The sequence below is a fragment of the Mustela lutreola genome, chromosome 1 (assembly GCF_030435805.1).
Source record: "Mustela lutreola isolate mMusLut2 chromosome 1, mMusLut2.pri, whole genome shotgun sequence".
NCBI lineage: Eukaryota > Metazoa > Chordata > Mammalia > Carnivora > Mustelidae > Mustela > Mustela lutreola.
In genome coordinates, this window is record NC_081290.1 from 156,573,458 (window position 1) to 156,582,966 (window position 9,509).

Here is a 9,509-nt window from a genome sequence, read left to right on the forward strand (position 1 = left end):
CTTAAGTTTAATACAGCATGTCAATAGAAGTTAACCAAAATTTATAGTTGGAACACTAAAGCTGTCACATGCACTTAAACAAATGAATGCGATTTATCATGGTTGAAATAAAGAGAACATCATGGGCATTTGACTTCATACTTCACATAAGCATGTTGCCAAATATAGGAAAGCAAGTGCCTTCTCACACTTCCAATGGAAAGACATTTTAGTTCACATTAAATATTGGTGTGAAAAATCTGGCAGGTATCCAGTCCTAAGGAGTGTTAACGTTGGCACTTCCACTGTGTACTTTTACTATAAATTGTTGTAGCGTTTATTTGACATGGAATACCCAAAGGATTGATGAGCCAAGAAAGGAAGATTTTTTTTTTTATTGTGCCATATTACCTTTTTCAGACATCTATACTAAGTCTTTTCGTCTTCAAAGTCTAAACAAGTAGCCACCTGTATTCAATCGGTGCAAGATATTTTTCATGAAACTATAGCTTGCCTTTTTATAAACCTATAAAAGCACACATTTTCCATTTTATTAGTCAGCAAAGCAGTGGTGGATTTAATAATAAAACTTATAAATGCAGTGTCTTTATAGACAGTTTAACTTTTTTTTGCTTGTTTAAAATGCCATAGGAACAACCAAATTTATTTCAGTTTCTGTCTCTATCCCATAGAAACAAGTAGCCGCAATTTTGTATATCTTTATGGTAAAAAACATTCACCTAGCACTCAGATCATTTATATAGCAGCCTACAGACTCCTAAAGATTTAAGAGAAACATAATCCTGCTAAGGAAAAATTATCTATTACAATCAAATGTATGTACTTGATTTTGACATCCATGATATGCTCATCAATTACATATAGCTACGGCAGTCAGTCATGCACTTTGAATTTCCACAGGCAATTTAAAATAAGTCAATGTCTCCTTTTTAATTAAATAAATATAAAATTACAATATACACAATAAAAAATTATATATATATATATATATATATGCACACAATCTCAATGATTACAAAATTAAAATTTAAGGTAGCCATAGGTAACATTTGATATTGGTAAGATTTAGAACAGCAGTGCATCTATTGCTGATGGAGACATAGGAAAGTACACTGGAGGAAGGATAAATTGTTACCACCTTTTGGAAAAGCAGTCTGGTAATATCTGCTAAAATAGAAAATACATACACCCTTCATTCAAATCAGCATATCTGTTATTGGTAATCTATACCATAAATAAAATATGAGTATAAGGATAGTTAATGCAGTTTTTTGAAAGCAGGAACAAAAAAATGGTGGGGGGTGTTGAATGTCTACTAATGGGTAAACATTTTTAATAAGTTGTGGCAAAACCACACCATGAGATAACATGCAGCAATTACAAGGAATTTTGTCAATCTATAATCAATGATTAAAAATGTTAATTAAAAATGTCCAAATATGTTGTTAAGTGAGAAAGATAAGAGGCAGAGAAATATATATATTATCCTACTTTTCTAAACCAAACAATGCCAAAAATATTTGAATATATATATGTATGCATAAATGTGTGTGAGTAGATGTAAATATGCAAATCCATATAATCATACAACCATAAATTAAAGTAAGCCAAGATACATACCAAGTTGGTAATACTGATACCTAGGGCAATTCAGTTGGTAGAAGAAGAGGCAATGGACAAAAGACAAAGTTGGATTTTTTAAAAGCTTATAAAGTAAAACTAAAATTATTTTATGACCAACTTTGGGAAAAGGAGTGTCTGTGTAGGTTTCTAAAAATGGTACATGAAAGAGTAGTCATCAAAACATTGGTGGTACTTTTACTCAATGTACAAAAATTTTGGATGACATTTCCTTTCTCTTTCATTGGATGGTCTTTTTTTAAAAGATTTTATTTATTTATTTGACAGACAGAGATCATAAGTAGGCAGAGAGGCAGGCAGAGAGAGAGGAGGAAGCAGGCTTTCCGCGGAGCAGAGAGCCCAATGCAGGGCTCGATCCCGGGACCCTGGGAACATGACCTGAGCCGAAGGCAGAGGCTTTAACCCATTGAGCGACCCAGGTGCCCTGGCTGATTCTTTTAAAATAGTGATTATTATTTTATATAAAATATATGATGAAAGGGCTATTTTCATTGGAGGGAAAAAAAAAACCTAAAAACTAAGTAAGAAGCACACTTAGTTTAAATTTCTCTCAATATAAATACTTACTATGGGGGAAATGTTTAAGCCTTGTAATTAAAAAGAAAAAATCCTCACTTCTAAAAGGAAAAAAATGAGGAAAAAAATCATAAGAAAAAGGATATGACTTATGCTACCAATAGACTTCACTCTCCATTCTACCCTTTATGAGATTCTCTTTGTGTTTTATCTGGACAAACTGGTATTGAGAATAAACACTGCATTTTGCATTCTCCTTTACAGGTAGGAATGCAGGAATGTGCCTAACTCTGCCAACTGAATATAAGAGAAGCAAAGCATGCAATCCTCAGGCTTGGAACCTAGAAATAGTAATCTCAGCCATATGCAGCCACACAGATGAGGGCAAGTCCAAGGGACTATTACAGAGCAAGAAAAGATAATAAAGTTATCATATCACAACCCTGGACTGTTTTTGCTTGACTTACTATGGAGAGACAAATACACTTTAATGTCTTCAAAGTCCCTGTTATCTTATTTGTTATACTATTAACAGATAGTATACAAATACAGAGTTGGGTACCTAGACATGGAGATACCTTAATACAACTTAAGATATGAATGACTAATTTTGTGGTTAGTTGATGATCAGCAGGAAAATAGATACAGCATGTGGGAAAGTTGGTGATCCTTGTTACACCATGGTTGATTATGTGATTAACTGTGTTATTTGATTAGCTGTAGACTATCATATCTTACAATATAAATCCCATGAAGATAGAGCCTATGAGAGAGACCACCTGGGAAAAATTTTCAAAATATTGGTGAGAATTGGCTTTTCCTTGCCAAGTTTAGCAGCCTAGTGGGAGAGGCTAATTCAAGAGAATTAAGAGAATTCTGTAAAGGCAGATTTAGCAGGAGAGAAGATTTCAAAGAGATAAGATAAGACTCTTATCTCTTTGAAAACATCACTGAGAATGGGGCCAGTCTAGTGGCAAAGATCAGATCAAGACAGGGCTTTTTGCCTTCTCCTCTAAGACTGCTGTTTCAGATGACTTAAAAGTAGTCAAATCCAAAAATGTAGCTGATTTAATCAAAGAAAAAGAGATTCCCATCTAGAAGTAGCTTCTCGTCTCCTTCTCAAACCTTTGTCAAGTTCAACTTCCTCACCACTCCAGCCTCCACCATGTCCATCAGGGTAACCCAGAAGTTCTACAAGGTGTTCCCTCCCACCCCCAGGTTTTCAGGAACCACTCACACTCCAGAGCACCTGAAGCCCACATCAAGTCCCCAGCCTTCTCCCAGGCGGACAGCAGCAACAGCTTCCAGGGTCGTCTGGACACCAGCATGAGTATGGTTAGGGACTACAGCAGGGCCAGGCAAATGTAGGGCATCACAGCTGTCTCAGTGAACCAGAGCCTGCTGAGCCCCCTCAAGCTGGAGGCAGACCCCAACATCCAGGCTGTGCAACACCCAGGTGAAGGAACGGATCAAGACCCTCAACAAGTTTGCCTCCAACCACAAGCTGTGGCACCTGGAGCAGCAGAACAAAATTCTGGAGACCAAGTGGAGCCTCCTACAGCAGGAAAACACCACTGGGAGCAATATGGACAACACATTCCAGAGCTCCATCAACAATCTCTGGTGGCAGCTCAACACATTGGGTCAGGGAAAGTGGAAGCTGGAGGTGGAGCTTGGCAATAGGCAGGAGCTAGTGGAGGATTTCAAAATAAGTACAAGGAGGAGATCAAAGAGAGTGAAGACCTGAAGAATGAATTTGTCCTCATCAAGAAGGATGTGGACGAAGTTTACATGAACAAGGTAGAGCTGGAGTCCTGCTGGGAAGGAGCTGACAGACGAGTTCAGCTTTTTAAGTCAGCTTATGAAGGAATCTGTGAGCTGTAGTCCCACCTCTTGGACACATCCATGGTGCTGTCCATGGACAACAGCCACTCCTTGAACCTGGACAGTATCATCGCCAAGGTCAAGGACATCACCAACCACAGCTAGGCTGAAGCTGAGACCACATACCAGATCAAGTACAAGGAGCCTCAGGCATTTGCTGGTGTAAGGTTTTACAGGCGAGATACACACAACACCAGGAGAGATAAGCACAAGGCAAGTTTTATTAAAGGCACCCTCTGGCGAGATTCTGCGACTCAGGAGAGGAGAGTCGGGGAAGTTACGCCTGGGAGGGGGTCGAGTGAGTCTTTTATTCGGGTTAAGACAGGGCATAGGTTCACAGCCACATAAGGTAAGGTATTTGGTGATTGGAGGGTAGGGGGAGTCCTGATGTTCCTGTTTCCTGCATAGGTATCGGTTTAATTATGATGATGTGTCCTCAGCATACATCCTTCCGGCGGGATTGTCATGGGTAAAGGATGAGGGTGACAGCCCGGCAGCCATTTTTATTGTTCCTCCTGCATTCCCAGAGCCACCAACCCAACAGCTGGGAAGCATGGGAATGACCTCGGTAGCATGAATAGGGAGATTTCCATGATGAACCAGAAGACCAGCCGCCTCCAGGCTGAGATCAAGGACCTCAAAGGCCAGAGGGCTTCACTGCAGGTCACCACTGCTGATGATAAGCAGAGCCAGGAGCTGGCTGTTAAGGACGCCAATGCCAAGGTGGCCGATCCAGAGGCTGCCCTGCAGGGAGCCAACCAGGATATGCCATGGCAGCTGCATGAGTACCAGGAGCTCATGAACATCAAGCTGGCCCCGGACATTGAGATCGCCACCTGCCACAAGCTGCTGGAGGACAAGGAGAGCCAGCTGGAGTCTGGGATGCAGAATCTGAATATCCATACTAAGATCAATGGCAGCAACTCAGGTGAGCTGAGCTCAGCCTACAGGGTTCTCATGAGCCTGACCTCAACAATAGGCCTGAGCTCCTTCTACCCCAGCTTCAGCTCTAGCAGGGTTTCCAGTTCCTTTAGCTGTGTCAACTCCTCCAAGGCCATGGCCGTGAAGATGATCGAGGTCAGCAATGCAAAGCTGGTCTCCAAGCCATCTGATATCCTGCCCATGTGAAGAGGCATTTTGGTCCTTCCCAGCCTCCTAGCTCTGTGACTACTGTAGAGCCGCTGGGGGAAGGAGCTGTGCAGGGGAGCGTCGGGAACAGGAAACCCTAAGGTTCAGCCCTAGTCCTCAGCCTGTTCTTGGAGAGAGCCTATTGTCTTGGGTACCCTCTCTAGCCGATGCCCCCAACTAAAAGTGCCTTTTCCCAAGTAAAACCTCAGATGGCTCTGCCAACACCCTCCCCAAAGAAAAAGAAAGTACAAATACACAAAATAACAAATAAGAAAGGAGAAATAAATTGAGAAAATTTTGAATATCATGAGTCCATAGTGTGTAATTCTATGAAAACAAATGTGAAAACCTAGAGAAAATAGTCAATTCTATATAAAACACATTTATCTAATTTGATTTTCTCTCTCCAGACAGTTGGTTTTCTGTCACTGCCATAAAAAGTTACCATAAACTTAGTGGCTTAAAACACCACATAGTTATTGTTTTAGTGTATGACCAAGGGTCCCTGTTTTTTTACTAGCTGTCTGTTGAAGGCTTTTTCTTTGCTTCCCAGAGCCACCCATATTACTGGGCTCATCGCCCCTTCCCTCCATCTTTAAAGTCAGCAACAGTGATGCAGATCAAGTTTCTCTCACGTTGTGTCTCTCTGACCCATGAGAAAAAGTTATTCACTTTCAAGTTTTCAAAAGAATAAGCAGTTAGGGGTGCCTGGGTGGCCCAGTGGGTTAAATCCTCTGCCTGTGGCTCAGGTCATGATCCCAGGGTCCTGGGATCGAGTCCCACATCAGGCTCTCTGCTCAGTGGGGAGCCTGCTTCCCCCCTCTCTCTGCCTGCCTCTCTGCCTACTTGTGATCTCTGTCAATTAAATGAATATAATCTTTAAGAAAAAAAAAAGAAAGAAAGAAAAAAGAAAAGAATAAGCAGTTAAACATTCAGGTGCATGTACCCCTTCAGATCACTACATTTGTATCTTTAGGGCATAAATATAGAGCAGTGTGATTGCTGGGTCACAAGATAGCTCTATTTTCAACTTTTTGAGGATCCTCCATGCTGTTTTCCAGAGTAGCTGTATCAGCTTGCATTCCCACTAACAGTGTAGGAGGATTCCCCTTTCTCCGCATCCTCTCCAACGTCTGTCATTTCCTAACTTGTTAATTTTAGCCATTCTGACTGGTGTAAGGTGGTATCTCACTGTGGTTTTGGTTTGCATTTCTCCGAGCCTAGATGTCCATCAACAGATGAATGGATAAAGAAGATGTGGTGTGTGTGTGTGTGTGTGTGTGTGTGTGTGTCTGTATATATATACAAGCACAATGGGATACTACACAGCCATCAAAAAATGAAATCTTGCCATTTGCAATGACATGGATAGAACTGGAGGGTATTATGCTAAGTGAAATAAGTCAGTCAGAGAAAGACAATTATCGTGTGATCTATCTGATATGAGGAATTTGAGAGGCAGGATGAAGGGTTGTGGGGAGTAGGGAGGGAAAGAATGAAACAAATGGGATCGGGAGAGAGACAAACCCTAAGAGACTCTTAATTTCAGGAAACAAACTGAGGGTTGCTGGGGGCTGGGGGGAAGGTATAGGGTGGCTGGGTTATGGACACTAGGGAGGGTATGTGCTAAGGTGAGTGCTGTGAATTGTGTAAGACTGATGATTCACAGACCTGTACCCCTGAAAACAAATAATACATTATATGTTAATAAAAAATTTTTTTAAATAGAAAAAAAAAAGAATAAGCAGTTTAGGATACTCTCCCCATCTAGAGGGCCCTATCTGTAATCGCACCTGCAGAGTCCTTTCTCCCATGCAACACAACATAACCACCGGTTTTGGGCATCAGGGCATGGATATTTAGGCGGCCATTGTTCTCCAACTCAGATCCAAATACAGATTTCTTTATATATAAAAAAAAAATTTGTATTAAATTTCAACGAAGTGGAGAACTTGCCCTCAAACATTACCATGTACAGAGTGTTTCACAGGGACGTTCAGCCAAACTTTTAAAGACTAAATGATCCAAAACTACACAAATTTTTCTAAACATAGACATTTCCAAAAATGTTATTACAAAAAAAGTATCAATAAAGAAAGTTGATAAAATAGTATAGTAAAGAAAAACAGAAACTAATCTCACTTTGAAATACTTAGGCAAAAAAATCTTAATCAAAATAACAGGCAGTAAAATCCAACAGCATATTTAAAAAACTAATATATTTATGACCAAGTTGATTACATGAACACAAGAGTGATTCGATATTAAGAAATCCATTACGGGGCACCTGGTGGCTCAGTCATTAAATATCTGCCTTCTGCTCAGGTCATGATCCGGGGTCCTGGGATTGAGCCCCCCATCAGGCTCCCCACTCGGCAGGGAGTCTGCTTCTCCCTCTCCCACTCCCCCTGCTTGTGTTCCCTCTCTCTGTGTCTCTCTTTGTCAAATTAATTAATTAATTAATTAATTAAAATAAATAAATAAATTCAAACTTCATTTCTGATAAAATATTTTGTAAAATAGAGAGCCATGGATTTTTCTTTAAATTGATAAGATAAATTTACCTCAATCTTAAAGCCAGCATATTATTTATTAGGCAATCATTAGAAACATTTCCACTAAGATCCAGAACCGGACAAAAATGCCTGCTGTTCTTTTTAACTATTTAATACAATATTGAACTTATTAGTTAGTGCAATAAAACAAGAGAAAAGAGAAGGGGGAAGTCATTATCTCTCCTACATATCAAAACAAGACATTTAAATAAATAGCCAGACTACTAGAACAGAAAAAAAAAAAGTTTAAAAATAGATACAACTACATATGGAAATTTAGAATATAATTGAGATAACATTTCACACCTGTGAGGATAAGATGGACTTTTCATAGTGTTGTGACAAATGGATAGTCATTTGGAAAAAGAAAAAAGATAAATGCCAATGTAGGAGAAAACACACACAACATATATCAAAGATAAAGAGCTAATATGGGGTGCCCAGCTTGCTCACTCAGAAGTCCACATGACTCTTGATCTCGGGGTCCTGAGTTCGAGCCCCATGTTGGATGTAGAGATTACTAAAATAAATAAATAAATAGATAAACTAAAAAAATAAATAAATAAATAAAAAGAGTTAACCTTCCAAGTATACAAAAAACTCTAGGGTAAAGAGGTGTATTTTTTTAATTTGGGGTTTTTTTCCAGCATTGCTGAGATATAACTGACAACATTTTAAGACATTTAAGGTACATTTATTCATCTGAAAATGTTTATTGAGAAACTTCATGTAAAGTTCTCCACCTAAATTTGGGTCATGGGATAACAATATGCATGAACATCTCTGTTCAAAATGGGAAAATTCCCTTGAAGGCCTTTTTACCTCAGTAGCATCTCCTTTGGCAGTCAAGGACAACTGCTCTACTAATTTCCCACACATGTTTTTCATTTTACTATTTGCCTTCTTGAAGATCCTGGAATGCAAAATAAGCCACGAAAAAGACTATGAATGTCCTTTGATACTTTAAGATAAGAAAAATATCCCCATCCATCATGATATTTATTTGAAAACTTATAAAATGTAGTTCCTCAAGATATTTTTATTAGAATATAAATCTCAATTTTTAAGTAAATTTCAGTACCATCTTTTGTTTGCAACCATTAACGAAGTCAATTACATGTTACTTTAACCCTGATTTTAACTAGAAATATCTAATATGACAATAATTGCATTATTCTCAATTCAATATTTGACTCTATACTCTACGTCACTCGTGGCTTTAACTACAGCAGTCTAAGAATTCTGAACTTGGAATCTTCCATTACTTCTTCCTCAAATATACAGAGCTGGAGTTGTTTAACATTATATTTAATAATTTTGCTTAAACAAGACTATTTATTTGCCTTGGTAAGAAAATTATTACAGTTTTCCTCCCTAATAGGTTATTCTTACTACCATAAAAGGAGTCCAAGAGACAAGAGCAATGTATGCTTCCCATGTGACAAGAACTCTACCCACTTTTGTATTATTTACGCAATAATGATCAAGGCCCAGGGCATTTCCTGGGGATTAATGGCTGACTGGGAGATTGGCTGAAGGCCATTAACTTGGGGCAGTCATTAATTTTCTCAGAAAACCTGGTTTAAAGTCATTATTTCTATTATAAGATCAATAACACACACCCCTCATCACCACCACAACAAAAAAAAAAAAACTCATTGGGAATAACTTTTTTTCCTGGAATTTTTCATAAATACATTCAACCTGTAGTTTATATTTTAAAAGCAACACCACGAAAACCCTGAACAACTTAGTCACATTGACAGGACTCGTCACCTGGACATC

At 38.9% G+C, this 9,509-nt stretch overlaps 1 pseudogene; it reads left to right on the plus strand.

The window, feature by feature from the left end:
• The first annotated feature begins 3,322 nt into the window (after window positions 1-3,322).
• LOC131827197 (keratin, type II cytoskeletal 8-like) lies at window positions 3,323-5,169 on the plus strand (annotated as a pseudogene).
• Window positions 5,170-9,509: the final 4,340 nt, after the last annotated feature.